Below are 18961 nucleotides of genomic sequence, written 5' to 3' on the forward strand. Positions count from 1 at the left end.
CAGAGGACTACCCAGCAACTTCCACGTCAGAACGCTGTTGGGTTGGCAATGTGTGTACTGACCTGGAATTGGGTTGGATCTTTGAGTTTCTGGCCTGTTGACCTCCAGGCAGGCTGCTCAGTTTGGGAGTTAGGTGATTTCCTAGTTGTCTAGTTCCAGCATATTAGAGATGACGTTTGGTTCTAGAGCGAACGTCCTCCATGATGTTATGCCAGTGATCCACCAGGTGGCGAAGTCTCTTTTGAGAAATTGTATTTCCTCTTATTGTTGAGGAAAAAACAAAACTTTTTTTACGAAACCAAGACTGTTGTTCTGTTAAGGAATGAAAAATGGTGAGGCCTGCTGTGTGATGGTTGTGTTTGTGCCTTTAGGTATCAGATCTCCCAGAATCGGGCCCCCCAACTCCGGCTCCAACTGCAGGGATTGTTGGGGGCCCTAATGGAGGTTATGCAAAAGAGGAGCAAAGCTATCCATTCCTCTGGTGAGTTTTCTGCGTCACAAAGCTCTCTGGCCACTACAGCCATGACTTCATGTGAACAGACAAAGAAGGCGAGGTGTGTGGGGTTGTTTCACATAACCCCTCCCATTGTGATGTCACTGCAGTCTGATGATGCGTTCACGCCAAATGTGTTTGGCGCATCTGGTTTAAATGTAAAGTTTATGTGGAGGTGCGTCAGACGCACAAAAATTGTATTAGCCGTTGTTTTCGTTGCCGGCCCTCTTTGTCGGATGCGACGAACGCTTCAAACGCGCCTCAACGGGGCCTCTACGCGCCTCAACGGAGCCTCAACGGGGCCTCCACTCGCCTCAACGGGGACCTCCACGCGCCTCAACGGGGCCTCCAAGCGCCTCAACGAGGACGTCCACGCGCCTCAACGGAGCCTCAGTGGGGCCTCCACGCGCCTCAACGGGGGCCTCCACATGGATTTAAATGTAAACCGGACTCGCCCAACAAGCAAAACGCGTTTGCCGTGAATGCACCATGAGTGGATGCAAGAATGTCAGAAAAATAACAGCCGAGAAGTTTTTTGCAGTAAAACTAAACGCTGACTATGTCACTATGCTTTTGACTTCCTGCACAATGGAAGGTTTGTTTTGCATTTTCTTTAGCATGCTGTGATGTGAATGCATTTGCGATTAGCTTTTGCTGAATTCTGAGCTGATTTTCAACTTTTGAATTGGAATGCTTGATTGTTGTACAGAAGCACAACAGAAATTAATTTCAGTACAACCATCCAAAGACAATAAACAAAGAAAAGGAAAACAGGTGCCTGGACTGCAGCCGTGGAGGCGCTGCCCTTTTCATTAGGTCAGAAAACAATAAGATGATGTTTGTTGGAGGTGAAAAAAATCCTGTCACTCTGTCCCCACAGTAAGGACAGGGTGAGAGGTTGCAAACCCTGAATTGAAAAGCAACACGTAGACACAGGAGTGTCTACATGTCTCCGAAGGCGGAGAGTTTGAGGGTTGTGTGTTTCTAGCTATGTAGAATGAATGTCAGCATGTGTGTGTGGTAAGCTGACCCTGCCATTGTCTCTGATACGTGGTGAAAAGTTTTATCAGTGACCTTGAGTAGAGTCCAAGATAGAGCTTCTTGTTCACTCCGGACAGTTTGAGAAGGCCGACTCAGGGGAACCAGATCAGATAGAGAAAGAATAGTTTTAGGTCGGGCTGACACCCTAGTTTTCCATCTGCCCTACAGACCCGACCTGTTGTCCGCCCTGTTTATCTGGAATTTCTAATTACCCTAACACCATAATACCTGTAGACAGGTGTAATGCTAAAATATTATTCCCCTACAGGCTACACAATTCATACTTCAGATTTTTGGCCCATAACACAATTAAGTTATGCTGGTAAAGTTTACATCTGGTAGGATAACTGTGTTTCCACTGCTTTAAGAGCTCAGACAAATCAGACTTTCAAACATTCACCTGTATGTGATTAATTGATCAGATGTGCCAATAAGAGGATTGCAATTGATCAGTCAGTATCAGGAAGTAGCGTCTTCAGGTGACAAACTGAACGGTGCCAGGAGGCCAAGACGTTGCTAATCAAACATGTTCACTTAGATCCAAAACGTTTCTAACAACCAAAGGCAAAAAAGACATGTTCAAATGAACGACCTAATAGAAATAATAATCCTAATTATTGTTTCGACGAGGTGTTGCGCAAGTTTGTGTGTTTTGGGTTTTTTTCATATGGCAGAAAGAAGCCCCTCCCTTCAGGACAGCAGACCAGGGCTCAGCTGCTGATTGGCTCTTTAAACCTCCATGTTTGTTTTCTCAGATGACGATGAGGATGAAGACGAAGATGATGACTTTGAGGATGATGAAGAGTGGGATGACTAGTGAAGATGCCCCCCACCCACCTCTCCCAGCCTACCACTAACACTAAAACTCTTCCAGAACCCCACTACATCATGTAATGTAAATGTTGTTTGAGTTTCCAGTATATTTATTTTTGCTTTTAAAAAATGATAATTCCAGTTAATCTGTGCAATACCTCATCAATGAAGCTGTTCTGTTCATCACACACCGTAGAGGTAAAAGCTTCTCTCCTCCTCCTGCGTCAGTAGAAAGCACTTAATGCACCGTTAGCTCAGAGCACAGCCTGGACCTGAGCTCCAGAAGGAAACGCTGCAGGGAAGACTTGGAGGTGGGCGGAGCTTCCTGGGAAGTCATTCTGTTACATTTCATTGCCTGTTTCAGAAACTTTAAATGGACAATATTCCAAGCAATTGGCAGGAAAATGTTTGAGTGTATTGCTCTGAAATGCATAATTAACACTTCCTATCATATTTGTCCTCTATTTATTTTCTGTCTTTTCATCTCCTATTGAAGACATGACCATGACCAAACCTTGTGTAGATCTTTAACTTAGATTTTTCACATGATTAAAAGGTTTTGTTGTTTTTGTCTCGTTTTGCACAGTTTCTAAAATAGTTTGTTTGGTTTCTTGTTTTGTGTGTTTGTAATAGTAGCATACATACAGTAGGATAGACAGTAGGATACTCTGACATTAATGTAACAAGACAATGTTTGAGTTACAGACACACATGCATGTATAGCTGATATAGCAGGACTTTCTTTCTTTTGCAACATTCCATTATCCTGTCAGGAAGTTACACCATCATCATACTGTTTTCATTTCATTTAAAGGGAACAAGTAAAAATATTTGTTATTTACTCTTTTTTTTTTTTAAGAAACTGATTTTTATGCAATGCAACTGTAAATGCCCTCCTTTTGCAAATACTAGACAAAGCAAATAATGATGAACCAAATGTGGCATTTTCAAGCAGCTTGTGGCTTTGGCGATGCCTGTGATGGTTTGTCAGAGAAACAGTGTGAAGAAGTAACCGACACTTGTTTCTCTGTCTGTCCTTTAAGTTCTTATTGTCCTCCAGGGACCTAATGCTGCATCAAGAAGCCAAGTTACTGACATAAAGCCTGTGAAAAGGTCGGGAGGGGCCGGGACGGGTGGGGTCAGTGAGAATAATAATTGTATACCTGAATAAATGTTATTTACATAGGTGAGTTGGTCTGATGGTTTTTCTGTTAAATTTTCTAAAAACTTATTTTCAGAGGTTTTGGTTTCATGTGTTGGTGCAGATTCTCCATAGCCCAGGTCATCCTCAATGCTCAGGTGGAAGACAACCAGACTACCTGATGCCAGACATGTTTTACCTTTTATGCTAAAAGGTTCTTCTTGGAACTGCTTGGAAGCTGTACTCAGTACCATCACCCTACCAGGGCCGTGAAGTTACTGATTCTACTCCCTCCGTGGTTCTTGGTTCACATGCTTCTATTTTTGCTATTTACATCACTTTCAGTTATTTAAATAAAAATTGAAATTAATAATAATAATATATATTCAGTTGTGCATTATATTGCATGCTTACAAAAGAAAAAAAAAACATTAAATATTGGTGCTGTGTTAGGGGAACTGCAATTTCCCCGAGGGAAAATCCCAAAGGGATTTCTAAAGTGTCTGTCTAGCAACCTGTCTATCCTGAGCTGGTATTTCTTTCAGTGCGTTTATTTAACACGGCATTTTGCGTTCATGATTACATATCATATGGCAGACCGCGGGCCACATCCGGCCCGCGTGAGGCCAATCATAAATTACAAAATAATTTTTTTTAAAAACATCTACAGTATGTCGTGCGTGTGTGGCCTACGTGGATCTGGTGGCTTCTTGGTGCAGAAATGAAGGACTAGGAGCTCAATCTGGCATCAGTTGTTTTCTTTATTTCATACCTGCATTTCACACATGGGCACCGAGGTAAAGTCAGTCTCTGGCATGAAAGAAACTCCTCGACAGTGATCCTCATGGCTCTGAGGATTACCCATCATACAGTAACCAAAATAAAATAATTGAAAATTACAGTGATCGTATAGTGGATTTGGTTTACATCAAAGGAACAACCAGTGAGTGTCCTTTTTAAAGAAAGTAACACAATTAATTAAAATGCTCTGAAAAATAAAATAAAATGCTGACATTTAATTTACTAGATGCCATTTTTATATTTTAGCTTATACGAACTGCATCTTGGAACAATGCAAAAACATTAACCATATCTATATAAAACTATTAATATAAAATTGCCTTATATTAGCCATCTGCTACAGAGATTTAGTAAAACATACCTGCATTTCACACATGGGCACCGAGGTAAAGTCAGTCTCTGGCATGAAAGAAACTCCTGCAAGGAGGAGCCAGAATGTTAACGTGTGGGAGATTCCCGCCACACTTTCTCACGAACTAAACATTTCTATAACGCAACAAAAACAATATAATAGCAAAGCTAACATAACATGGATTAACATATTTCAATAATATGCAAAAACGAAAACCATAAACATATTTTATAAATAATATTTCTTTATCACATCGCAGAGACACGTTACCTCGACAGTGATCCTCATGGCTCTGAGGATTACCCATAATACCCCGCTCTTTCTAGGGTGAATGCAATACCCCGTTTTACCAGCAGATGGTGCATTTTAGCAGGATTTAACCTGAACCATTTTAACTATGTTACACGTGCAATACAACTGTGCTGCTTTTATTTTGAAAAGTGTTATTTATGGACGTATGTCCGTGCCTAACCTGTGAGTAAAGGTGCACAGCTACAAGTGATGCCCGGTTACCCCCAAGATGTCCGCTCACGCTATAAAAAGCAAAGTTGATGACGTTTTCAACAAGACATGGACTGCCACGTATTTCTTTACAGAAATGAAAGGTAAAGCCGTGTGCTTAATTTGTGGTACACAGGTTGCTGTGTTTAAAGATTATAATTTGAATCGCCGCTACACGACGAAGCACGAGGATAAACATCGGAATCTGATGAAGAGGCGCGAGGAAGGCTGATGCGTTGATGGTAAAACTTCAAAACCCAACAAGGACTTTTTACCAAACTTCACACCCCCAGAGATGCAGCCGTCAGGACAAGTTTCGTCATTGCTCACAAAATCGCCAGAAAAAGTAAGGCGTTTTCTGACGGAGAGTTTATTAAGTTTATTGCTCATTGGACTCTGTTGCGCAGATATGCCCGGAGAAGAAGGGCGCATTTGAGAACGTGTCGCTCTCCAGACGCTCTGTAACGAGGCGGGTTGAGGCCATCGCTGGAAACTTGGAGCTTCAGCTGAAGAACAGAGCGGCCGACTTTGACTGTTTTTTCTCTGGCTTTGGATGAGCTGCGATGTACGTGACACCGCCCAGCTGCTCATCTTCTTGCGTGGGATAACTGCAGACTTTCAAATCACGGAGGAGCTGGCAGCCAGTGGCGCAAAAAGTGGGTATGCAGGGTATGCAACGCATAGGGGCGCTGCACTAGAGGGGGCGCCAAAACCCCGTCTCGAAAAATGTTTTTTTCTTGTTGGCATTTTCTATAATTAACAGAATGAAATGATCAATAACAGGGGAACAGCACTGATTAGGCGCCCCTCTGCTCCTTCACCTCCCCTCCTGTCGCTCTCCCTTCCCATGCAGGTGGCTGTGCACGCGCCCCTAAGAGTACGCAGGCGCGTTTTTTTTTTTTTTTTTTTTAAATTTTAGACTACCACTCGTAGTGCACTTGACAAAATGGAGCGGCAGAAAATAAAGCTGTCCGGGGCGCAAAACAGAAAAAGGAAAAGGGAGAAGGATAAAGATGTTGGCGGGATGAAAAAAAGCCTTTCAATGTGGTTGAAAGATAGTAGGTAAGTACCGTCAGTGTATTAGCAGGACAGGAGGGTTGTAAATAATCAAGTTAGCTAAAGCTAGCAGCTAGCCTAATACGGAATCGTCCCATATTTGCTGTTAAAAGTTGCCTCCCCTATTAAACCATTAAGGGACGCGATTTGTTTTGTATTTCTATGAATATCTGATACATAAACCTGTCACAGACACATAACCGCGCACTAAGTAAGAATGACCGAAATAAAACTCAGGAAATATTAACACAGGAAAGCTAAAGCTGTTGTGGCGGCAGTGCCCAGCTATGGTCCAACACTTAGCCCTCCTGGGTGCATTTTTTTCACTCATATGTATTATGGATTCTTTAATTAAAGATGAGTTGTTCAAGTTCATGTGTGTATCAGACAAATTAGTCATCAGAGTCACTAAAGCCCTTAAACTCAAAAAGGTTGGTGACCTATTTTACCAACCTTTTTGGCAGGGGGACACTTGAGTTTAAATGTCTTATTCAATACCACTACAGTGGTGTTGTGATGTATCTGATAAGTCAGATCAGATGTAATGTCCAATCAGTAACTGTTATCCAACAAGGAGATGATTTAAATTAAAGTTTAATTTCTATTGTAGTTTGACTGCTGTATTTTTTAAGCCTATTTAACACAAAATTTATGTCATTCAGCTGTGGTGGTGGAGAGAAAGAAGAGAAGATGATGAAAGAGGAAGAATCAGGACAGACAGGGGAAGGCAACAGGTTGGTCTAATGCAGGTGGAAGTGAGGGAGCAACTAGTCCATCTCAAGCACAAATTTTTAAACATTATTTTTAAAAACGGTAAGATCTGTAATTTTTACAACTAATAATGCTTTTTTGACCACATGACTTAGTGGAGAACACCACAGACAAGGGATGAAGGAGACAGACATGAGGTCAGTGATAGAGGAGACAAGTGATGAGATCAGGTAGGCATTAGGAAAGCAACAAAAACCTATATACCATGATGGTTTGAGTTTCTGATGACCATCTTTGATTGTGTTCTTTTTTTGGGAAAATTAGTGCAGGCAGTCATGGTGAGTCAACCACGAGAAAGGAGAATGAGAAACAGAAAGGTGCAGATGAGGGAGAGGAAGAGCAGAGAGGACTAGATGATGAAGAGAGAGAGAAGCACAGAGCTGCGGAGGAGAGAGCCGAGACAAGGCTTTATTCAGAAGAACCATCTGAATGGCCTTTACCACACAAAATGGGGGACACATTTAGGCAGTACATGGTTGTAAATGGCCCACAGAAAGTTTCTGATGGTCCATATCCAAGATCAGAGAAGAATAAGAGGTGTTTTTTCCAAAGCATACTGTTTTCGTTTACTGTCTAATGGAGAGAAAGTTGAACGAGATTGGTTACTGTATTCTAAAAATACTAACAGAGTCTATTGTTTTGCATGTAAGCTTTTTTGGTGAAGCTAAAGTTCTTGACACATGCCTTGTGGAGGGGTATAATAACTGGCGATGTCTTTCAAAAACACTGAAGCACCATGAAACCAGTAGTTCTCACATAAATGCTTATCTGACGTGGAAAGAAATGGCATCTCGCTTACGCCTAGGTAAGACTATTGATAGTGAACTGCAGAAAACCATGGTAGCTGAAAAAGCACACTGGAGAAGTGTGTTGACTAGAGTTATCGACTGCATACTTTTCCTTGCAGAGAGAAACTTGCCACTAAGGGGGAAAAATTCTCAGTTAGGAAATCCTAAAAATGGAAATTTTCTGGGAATCCTTGAGCTCATAGCACGATATGATGTAACACTGGCAGAGCATCTTAGAAAGGCTGCCTCCAAACAAACCACTGGATATCTGACATGGTGCACTCAGAATGAATTTTTAGATTCAATATCAGAGTGTGTTTTGAGTAAAATATCTGCCAAGATCAAGTCCTCTAAGTACTTTGCAGTGGAACTGGACTGCACACCTGATATTTCAAAGCAAGAGCAGGCCTCAGTCATCATTCGATATATGGGGGGGCGCCGAAGATATGTTTGCATCCACCTCAAAAATATGGAGTTGCGCCCCTGCTGGCAGCCATGCAGTCAATTAAAGCGACAACTGTAGTATCAGGCTATCGGTGGATAGGAACCTTTGTGCTGTATTGTGTTCGGGGGCGGACCAGAATAAAGCAGTACCTGCTACGATGGAGATGTCTCACACGTGTAGCCTCAAGATTTTATTAAATATACATATCGGAGAACAGAACATGGTGTCAGAAGTATAGACTACTAAGCGAAGAGAGAACAAGTGAGAACTGACGGCTCGAATAAAATAAGAAGGACAACGTCATGAACCAGTTTCAAGTCACCCCGCCAGAAAAGTTCACGTTCAGAGCTGAAGACTGGACGAAATGGATAAAGCGTTTCGAGAGGTTTCGTATCGCTTCTGGTTTGGAGACACAAGCGGACGAAAACCAAGTAAATACGCTGATATAAACCATGGGGGATGAGGCGGAAGATATACTGGTTTCCCTGCATCTAACTCCGCAAGAAGCGAGTGAGTACGAGACTGTTAAGGGACGGCTGGATGCTCACTTCGTAGCCCGCCGGAATATTATACACTGCTCAAAAAAATAAAGGGAACACTCAAATAACACATCCTAGATCTGAATGAAAGAAATATTCTCATTGAATACTTTGTTCTGTACAAAGTTGAATGTGCTGACAACAAAATCACACAAAAATCATCAATGGAAATCAAATTTATTAACCAATGGAGGCCTGGATTTGGAGCCACACACAAAATTAAAGTGAAATAACACTACACGCTGATCCAACTTTAATGTAATGTCCTTAAAACAAGTCAAAATGAGGCTCAGTATTGTGTGTGGCCTCCACGTGCCTGTATGACCTCCCTACAACGCCTGGGCATGCTCCTGATGAGGTGGCGGATGGTCTCCTGAGGGATCTCCTCCCAGACCTGGACTAAAGCATCCGCCAACTCCTGGACAGTCTGTGGTGCAACGTGACGTTGGTGGATGGAGCGAGACATGATGTCCCAGATGTGCTCAATCGGATTCAGGTCTGGGGAACGGGCTGGCCAGTCCATAGCTTCAATGCCTTCATCTTGCAGGAACTGCTGACACACTCCAGCCACATGAGGTCTAGCATTGTCCTGCATTAGGAGGAACCCAGGGCCAACCGCACCAGCATATGGTCTCACAAGGGGTCTGAGAATCTCATCTCGGTACCTAATGGCAGTCAGGCTACCTCTGGTGAGCACATGGAGGGCTGTGCGGCCCTCCAAAGAAATGCCACCCCACACCATTACTGACCCACTGCCAAACCGGTCATGCTGAAGGATGGTGCAGGCAGCAGACCGCTCTCCACGGCGTCTCCAGACTCTGTCACGTCTGTCACATGTGCTCAGTGTGAACCTGCTTTCAACTGTGAAGAGCACAAGGCGCCAGTGGCGAATTTGCCAATCCTGGTGTTCTCTGGCAAATGCCAAGCGTCCTGCACGGTGTTGGGCTGTGAGCACAACCCCCATCTGTGGACGTCGGGCCCTCATACTATCCTCATGGAGTCGGTTTCTAACCGTTTGTGCAGACACATGCACATTTGTGGCCTGCTGGAGGTCATTTTGCAGGGCTCTGGCAGTGCTCCTCCTGTTCCTTCTTGCACAAAGGCGGAGGTAGCGGTCCTGCTGCTGGGTTGTTGCCCTCCTACGGCCTCCTCCACGTCTCCTGGTGTACTGGCCTGTCTCCTGGTAGCGCCTCCAGCCTCTGGACACTACGCTGACAGACACAGCAAACCTTCTTGCCACAGCTCGCATTGATGTGCCATCCTGGATGAGCTGCACTACCTGAGCCACTTGTGTGGGTTGTGGAGTCCATCTCATGCTACCACGAGTGTGAAAGCACCACCAACATTCAAAACTGACCAAAACATCAGCCAGACAGCATAGGTACTGAGAAGTGGTCTGTGGTCCCAACTGCAGAACCACTCCTTTATTGAGTGTGTCTTGCTAATTGCCAATAATTTTCACCTGTTGTCTATTCCATTTGCACAACAGCAGGTGAAATTGATTGTCAATCAGTGTTGCTTCCTAAGTGGACAGTTTGATTTCACAGAAGTTTGATTTACTTGGAGTTATATTGTGTTGTTTACGTGTTCCCTTTATTTTTTTGAGCAGTGTATTTGAGCGGGGCGAAATTCAATCAGCGCCAACAGGAGACGGGTGAGTCCATTGACGGCTTTCACACCGCATTACACTGTTTGGCTGAATACTGTGGATATGGGACTTTGCATGATGAGATGGTGCGGGACAGATTCGTCGTGGGTCTGAGAGATAAAAGACTATCAGAACAGCTACAAATGGACGCTGAACTGACGCTAGAGAAGGCGTTAAACAGAGCCCGTCAGAGCGAGCTAGTAAAAAAGCAACAGGAAATGCTTCATGCTAACTTCAAGTCAGACATTGCTGGCGCGCAGTTGGACCGCGTTCACGCGAGTGGGAGCGCGCGCTCCAGGCAACCGAAGGCGCCACACAAATATGTCGTTACAAAAGCTACACAAGATAAAAAGGCACAGTGCAGAAGATGCGGGGACACGAAAGGACACAGTATGCAGCAATGCCCTGCTAGAGAAGCAGCCTGCAATTATTGTGGGAAAAAGGGACATTTTGCTAGGGTCTGCAGAAATAAAAAAATATGTCAAGTGAATGCTGGGTTTGCAACAGAAAGCACACATACAGACAATGATGTTGCTTTTCTGGGATCGCTTTCTACAGACGTTAAAGACAATCCATGGATGACTGACATACTGGTAGACAAGCATAAGACTGTATTTAAAATAGACACGGGAGCTGATGTCACTGCTGTCCCAGAAACACTGTATTCGCAGTATCAATTTGGCAAATTAGATAAACCAAAAAAAATCCTGCAGGGACCAGGAGGCACCGGATTAAAAGTGAAAGGCATGTTTACAGCAACACTCAGCAACAACAGTGTTAGTACTGAGGAGGACATCTATGTTGTGAAGGATTTATGCACATCATTGCTGAGTGGGCGTGCCGCAATGGCATTAAAATTGGTTGCCAGGGTAAACCAAATGGGTTTGGACTCGATTGATGCTGTGAAACAGGAGTTTCCTAAACTTTTCACAGGACTAGGACTGATGGAGGGCGAGTATAACATTGTTCTGTCACCAGATGCGCAGCCTTTCTCCCTCTCAATGCCGAGGCGGATATCCCTCCCCCTACTGCCTAAGGTTAAAAAGGAGCTCAACCGTATGCAGCAGGAAGGGGTCATCACCAAAGTGGAGGAGCCAACAGACTGGTGTGCACCTATGGTGGTGGTTCCCAAGAGCTCGGGCAAGGTGAGGATATGCATTGATCTCACAGAACTGAATAAATATGTCATGAGAGAAAAACATCCACTCCCATCAGTAGAGCACACGCTCGGACAGCTAGCAGGAGCAAAAGTGTTCTCCAAATTGGATGCCAATGCTGGATTCTGGCAGATTCCACTGTCAAGGAAGTCTTCCCTGCTCACCACCTTCATTACACCTTTTGGGCGCTATTGCTACAATCGGCTCTGCTTTGGGATTTCATCAGCACCAGAGCACTTCCAGAAACGCATGACACGGATTCTGGAGGGCCTGGATGGAGTCCTTTGTCAGATGGATGATGTCCTCATCTGGGGGACAACGCAGCAGGAGCACGATGAAAGACTGAGGACGGCACTGTTTCGACTCCAGGAGGCGAAAGTTACGCTAAATGACAAATGTGAGTATTCTAAACGCAGAATAAAGTTCTTGGGACAAGTCATTGATGCATCAGGAGTCAGTCCAGACCCGGATAAAGTGAGTGCTATACGAGCCATGGGGGAGCCCAGAAATATAAGTGAGGTGAGACGCTTCCTGGGTATGGTGAACCATCTTGGGAAGTTCCTCCCGCACCTGGCAGAGAAAACCCGACCCTTGAGAGATCTTCTGAAGAAGTCAAATATGTGGTCATGGGGTCCACCACAGCAACAAGCTTTTGACGCTATTAAAACAGATCTGACAACACCTCCAGGACTAGCATTGTATGACCCGAATGCAGAAACATGTGTGTCAGCAGATGCATCATCGTATGGACTCGGTGCAGTTCTTCTCCAGAAACACGCTGATACAGGATGGAGGCCAGTGGCGTATGCATCACGGTCTCTCAGCGACACAGAGCAGAGGTATGCTCAGATTGAGAAAGAGGCTCTCGCTTCAACATGGGCCTGTGAGAGGTTCGCAGAGTTTCTGACCGGGAAGAGGTTCCACATTGAAACCGATCATAAGCCATTAGTTCCGCTGCTGGGGTCGAAGAGTCTAAACGAGCTTCCTCCTCGCATACAGCGACTGCGAATGCGACTAATGAGATTTTCTTACAGTATTTCCCATGTGGCTGGCAAAAATATTGCTACAGCTGATGTTTTGTCCAGAGCTCCAATCCCCAACGATTTGGGAGGACTGCAAGAAGAGGAGATCAACTTGTATGTTGACTCAGTCGTTGCATGTTTACCTGCCACGGAACCATGACTGAGGGAAATCCAAAGACATCAGGACAGCGACAGCATACTCAAACAACTGAAAAAATTCTGTGTGGAAGGATGGCCAGATAAATTCTCTATTGAGAAAGGTTTCCAGCCTTATTTGCCATTTTCAGGTGAACTCACTGTTCAAAATGGCCTGCTTCTTTATGGTAGCAGAATAGTGATTCCAGCTTCTCTCAGAAAGGACATTCTGTCAAAGCTACATGAGGGTCACTTGGGGATAACTAAATGTAGAGAAAGGGCCAAACATTCAGTGTGGTGGCCAGGTCTCAGCAGCGAGCTGATTAAGCTGTTGGAGACCTGTGACACGTGTTGTAGGGAGAGAACTAAACACAAAGAGCCACTACTGCCCACTGAATTCCCACAAAGACCATGGGTCATGGTGGGAGCTGATCTTTTCCAGTTTAAGGACAAACAATATTTGATGATCGTGGATTATTTCTCCAGATTTTTTGAAGTTGCAAAGCTTACTACTACAACATCTGAGGGAGTTATCGAACACTGTAAGTCCATCTTTGCACGCCATGACATACCAGAGCGTCTCCGTTCTGATAATGGGCCACAGTTTGCTTCGGATTCCTTCAGAAGATTTGCACAGGAATGGGGTTTCAGTCATGAAACATCCAGCCCAAATTTTCCTCAGAGCAACGGGGAGGTTGAGAGAGCAGTCAGAACTACCAAGAATCTCCTTAAAAAGGCGGGGGATCCGTATCTTGCTCTTATGGCCTACCGTTCCGCTCCATTAGCAAATGGATTCAGTCCAACTGAGCTTCTCATGGGAAGGAGGATAAGGACAACTGTTCCTGTTACTCAGTCTCAGCTAACGCCAAAGATTATTGATATGGAAAAGCTGAGGACTGCAGAAACCGATTATAGACAGAAACAAAGACAAAACTACAACCGGAGTCACCGGGCCCGCAACATGTCACTTCACTCCTACATCCAGGTGAGAAGGTGTGGGTGACAGATCTGAAGACCAGAGGAACAGTAGTGTCTGGAGCAGGGTCACCTCGATCCTACATCATCGAGACACCCAGAGGCATGCTGAGAAGGAATAGCTGCCACCTTTCACACACTCCTGGAGCAACTGAAACATCTGTTGTTCCACCTGAAACTTCTGCTGTTCCACACGAGACATTACCTGAAGGAAATCTTCACAATTCTCCACACATACCTGTTCCAGATGAAGACCAGCAGGAGGTTAGCCATCAGACTCCACCACCTGAGAGTCGAGTTTCACTGAGAAGTAGGAGACCTCCAGCCTATCTGGATGATTATATTTGTTCATAGGAACTGAGTGAGTTTCCTGCATGGGGCAGAATAATCCCCACACTCAGATAGAGGATTTGGGTAGTCCACCCCTTCCTCTTAGTAGCTAAAGTTAAATGTTATAGAGAATACTTAATGTTCTGAGATTTATATATGTCTTAGTTCTAATGCTGAACTGTGACTGGAAAGAGATTTAAGTTTGTGCACCTTTAGTGTAAAACAGATAAATAAACAGTAATAACAAGTTAAAGTTCTAGCACATTCTACTGTGGGAAAAGTACTAGTAAGATACTGAGTTAATCTTGGGTATTCCACAGGGTGCATCTTTCTGGTGTGTGATTTAAGTTTACAGTTCTACATGTTCGTATATAAACCCTCATAACATATCCCATTCAGAAAGGGGGATGTAGTATCAGGCTATCGGTGGATAGGAACCTTTGTGCTGTATTGTGTTCGGGGGGCGGACCAGAATAAAGCAGTACCTGCTAAGATGGAGATGTCTCACACGTGCTTCTGTGTAGCCTCAAGATTTTATTAAATATACATATCGGAGAACAGAACAACAACCACAGGTAATGACTTGTTCACAGAGGTAAATGCGTGTTTGGACATGACTGAAATGGGACAAGCTGGCAGGTGTGACAACAGATGGTTGTTCAAATCTGACGGGGAAAAATTTTGGACTTTTAAAGAGGATGCAGGATAAAGTGACAGAAATTCACCCTGTGCAGAAATGGACATTTTTGCATTGTATTATACATCAGGAAGTGTTGTGTAAGACAGTGTTAAAAATTAACCATGTTGTTGATGCTGTAATTAAAACAGTTAACTTTATCAGAGCGAGAGCGTTAAATCATAGACAATTTGTTGCACTTTGGAGGAACATGACAGTGAACATGGTGATGTAAGCTACCACAGCAACGTCAGGTGGCTCAGCCTGGGCAAAGTACTGAAAAGTGTCTGAGACCTGAGAGACCAGATTCAGAATTTCTGTGGGAAGAAAGGACATGACATCCCAGAACTTTCAGATGAAGACTGGGTGGCAGACCTCGGATTCGCTGTGGATGTGACTGCACTCATGAACGAACTGAATGTCAAACTGCAGTGCAAGGGCCTTTTTGTGTATGAAATGTACAGTGCAGTGACGGCTTTCATGAGAAAGTTGCAGCTTCTCTCAAGCCAAGTGAAGGACAACATTCTGACCCACTTGCCAACACTAAAGGAAGCCACAAGATCAACCGATCACCTCCACAAGTACTCAAGCAAGTTAGAAGCACTGCATGGAGAGTTTTTGAGGCAATTTCAAGATTTCAAAACTATTGAGCGTGAACTGCACATGGTTTCTTCTCCCTTCAACTGCAGTGTGGACAATTCACCAAGCGATGTTCAGATGGAGCTCATTGACCTGCAGTCTGACCTACTTCTGGCAGAGCACTTCAGGTCAGTCTCACTGCTGGACTTTTACTCCTCCCTCAAAGAGGAGAACTTCCCACACCTGAGGAGGCGTGCTCAGAGGATTCTGGTCCTCTTTGGATCCACCTATGTATGTGAAGAGACATTTTCAGTGATGAAGTTCAACAACTCCAAACACAGATCCTCTATCACTGATGATCACCTCTCAGCTGTCCTTCACATAGCCACCTCAGACATTCAGCCAGATTTCAATGCCCTTGTTCAAGCTCAGAACAGACTGGATTATTCACACTGAAGAGGTAAAAAAACATAAGTTATTGTTTGTTGTATTTCTATAAACTTGTTAAGTTGTTTGTTGTTTTTCCTTGTTTGTAGAACAAAGTTAAAGTGTGAACAATTTTAAAATAAATTGCAGTGATTCAATGATTGTTTTTGTTTTCTTTTTTCAATTTCACATAGCCTAATATAAATATTTAAGGATTAAGAGTTTAAATAAAACCATCAAAAGCAATCTGCTTTTGTATAAAGTTATGTTAGGTTAAATTAAATTCTTATTATTATTATTATTTATCTTACGGTATATCAAAAATAATACTGAGCAAAATTAAATTGAAATACTGTTGTGGCCCTCCAGCAGTGCTCCGGTTGCTCATGCGGCCCCCGGTAAAAATGAATTGCCCACCCTGCCATATGGTATGTAATCTAAAATAGGTCTCGAGCTATCTTCTGTCAGGATCTGTGTTTTTCTGTGTTTATTTAGAGTTTTCTGTGTCCTTAGTCTCTTCGTTGTCCTGTCCTCCCCTTGATTGTTCCCAGGTGTGTCTCGTCTCTGTGATTACCCTCCCGTGTATTTAACTCCACCTGTGTTCTTTGTTCGTCGTCGGGTCCTCGTCATTTTTTCGTCAACGTCAATGTTAGCTTCTGTTTCGTCTGTGTTTCCTGGTGCCTGCTGCTCGTTGTTGGATTTATTTATAATTAAACTCATCATATTCATCATACCTGGGTCCGCTGCATCTGCCTCACCACCAACACCACCGCACTTCATGACAGAAGGACCCGACCAGACCGATGGTGAGACAGCAGCTCATGGCCCAGCACGACCCGGAGGTATGGTTCCAGCAGCAGTTGGAGTTGGCTCAGCGGGATCTCTAAAGGGACGTTGAGATCCTGCCATCTCCGCTGCTGCTGGAAGAGATGGGACTGGTGTCGGACTACACCCTGGCGATTAGCCAACGCCAGATCCTACCAGTCCCCACCCCAAAGCCCTCCGGATTCGGCCCCCGCCGTTACTCACGCCGGGGGAGACAGCGACGTGAGCCGCCGGTGAACCCGGCCCCTCGTCGCCTTCCGGATCCGTCACCTCCGCTGTCAGCCCGGAGACGGCGACGTGAGCCGCCGGCAGACCCGGCCCCTCGTCGCTTTCCGGAGCCGCCACCCTCCGCTGCCCGCTCGGAGACAGCGACGTGAGCCGCCGGCAGACCCGGCCCCTCGTCGCTTTCCGGAGCCGCCACCTCCACGGTCAGCCCGGAGACAGCGACGTGAGCCGCCGGTGGACCCGGCCCCTCGTCGCCTTCCGGAGCTGTCACCTCCGCAGCCGTTTCCAAGGCTTCGCTGCGGCTCGCCCCCGCAGCCGGTTCCAAGGCTTCGCTGCGGCTCGCCCCCGCGGCCGGTTCCAAGGCTTCGCTGCGGCTCGCCCCCGCGGCCGGTTCCAAGGCTTCGCTGCGGCTCGCCCCCGCGGCCGGTTCCAAGGCTTCGCTGCGGCTCGCCCCCCGCGGCCGGTTCCAAGGCTTCGCTGCGGCTCGCCCCCGCGGCCGGTTCCAAGGCTTCGCTGCGGCTCGCCCCCGCGGCCGGTTCCAAGGCTTCGCTGCGGCTCGCCCCCGCGGCCGCTTCCAAGGCTTCGCTGCGGCTCGCCCCCGCGGCCGCTTCCAAGGCTTCGCTGCGGCTCGCCCCCGCAGCCGGCCCCGAGGCTCCGCTCCGGCTCACCTCCAGCCGGCGCATCCGAGGGCCGAATCAGCCGGCGTTCCAGCCGGCGCATCCGAGGCCGAATCAGCCGGCGTTCAAGCCGGCGCACCGGAGGCCGAATCAGCCGGCGTTCAAGCCGGCGCACCCGAGGCCGAATCAGCCGGCGTTCCAGCCGGCGCACCCGAGGCCGAATCAGCCGGCGTTCCAGCCGGCGCACCCGAGGCCGAATCAGCCGGCGTTCCAGCCGGCGCACCCGAGGCCGAATCAGCCGGCGTTCCAGCCGGCGCACCGAGGCCGAATCATCCGCGTTCAGCCCCCCGAGGCCGAATCAGCCGGCGTTCCAGCCGGCGCACCCGAGGCCGAATCAGCCGGCGTTCCAGCCGGCGCACCCGAGGCCGAATCAGCCGGCGTTCCAGCCGGCGCACCCGAGGCCGAATCAGCCGGCGTTCCAGCCGGCGCACCCGAGGCCGAATCAGCCGGCGTTCCAGCCGGCGCACCTTCCAAGACTCCCAGTGTTCCTTCCGAGACTCCCAGTGTTCCTTCCGAGACTCCAGTGTTCCTTCCGAGACTCCCAGTGTTCCTTCCGAGACTCCCAGTGTTCCTTCCGAGACCGAGACTCCCAGCGTTCCTTCCGAGACGACTCAGACTCCCAGCGTTCCTTCCGAGACGACTCAGACTCCCAGCGTTCCTTCCGAGACGACTGAGACTCCCTGTGTTCCTTCCGAGACCCCCTGCGTTCCTCCTGAGACCGAGACTCCCTGCGTTCCACCCGAGACCGAGACTCCCTGCGTTCCACCCGAGACCGAGACTCCCTGCGTTCCACCCGAGACCGAGACTCCCTGCGTTCCACCCGAGACCGAGACTCCCTGCGTTCCACCCGAGACCGAGACTCCCTGCGTTCCACCCGAGACCGAGACTCCCTGCGTTCCACCCGAGACCGAGACTCCCTGCGTTCCACCCGAGACCGAGACCCCCAGCGTTCCGACCGAGACCCCCTGTGCTCCACCAGAGACCCTGCCTCGGGGGGCTCGTCGTCGCCGTCTGTGGGCGGCCCCCGGGACTCATCGCCACCTCCAGCGCCGCGGACGGCCGCCGGACCGCCTCCGTGGTTCCCGCCTCCAGCGCCGCGGACGGCCGCCGGACCGCCTCCGTGGTTCCCGCCTCCGTGGTTCCCGCCTCCAGCGCCGCGGACGGCCGCCGGACCGCCTCCGTGGTTCCCGCCTCCAGCACCGCGGACGGCCGCCGGACCGTCTCCATGGTTCCCGCCTCCAGCGCCGCGGACGGCCGCCGGACCGTCTCCGTGGTTCCCCGCCTCCGGCGCCGCGGACGGCCGCCGGACCGCCTCCGTGGTTCCCGCCTCCGGCGCCGCGGACGACCGCCGGACCGCCTCCGTGGTTCCCGCCGCCGCGGACGACCGCCAGACCACTTCCGTGGTTCCCGCCTCCTTTGCCTCCGCCCACCCTGTGGGTAGTTTTTTGTTTGTTTATGGACTCTTGGCCCTCCCTGTGTTTCCGCCCACAACGGTGGGTTGTTTTTTGTTTTTTTCTGAACTCTGGCCCCCCGTCCAGCGCCCCT

General features: G+C 47.4%; 2 long non-coding RNA genes across 2 annotated transcripts; one reads left to right on the forward strand and one right to left on the reverse strand.

The window, feature by feature from the left end:
• Positions 1 to 427: 427 nt before the first annotated feature.
• LOC116709784 (uncharacterized) lies at positions 428 to 3453 on the forward strand. The gene is made up of 2 exons (XR_004336962.1): positions 428 to 481; positions 2290 to 3453. It is a non-coding gene; the product is annotated as an uncharacterized LOC116709784 (long non-coding RNA).
• A 722-nt stretch (positions 3454 to 4175) lies between these two features.
• On the reverse strand, positions 4176 to 5050 carry LOC116709794 (uncharacterized). The gene is made up of 3 exons (XR_004336964.1): positions 4912 to 5050; positions 4651 to 4706; positions 4176 to 4260 (listed from the first exon to the last, which is right to left on the reverse strand). It is a non-coding gene; the product is annotated as an uncharacterized LOC116709794 (long non-coding RNA).
• Positions 5051 to 18961: the final 13911 nt, after the last annotated feature.

Source organism: Xiphophorus hellerii, chromosome 2 (assembly GCF_003331165.1).
Source record: "Xiphophorus hellerii strain 12219 chromosome 2, Xiphophorus_hellerii-4.1, whole genome shotgun sequence".
In the NCBI taxonomy this organism is placed as follows: Eukaryota; Metazoa; Chordata; class Actinopteri; order Cyprinodontiformes; family Poeciliidae; genus Xiphophorus; species Xiphophorus hellerii.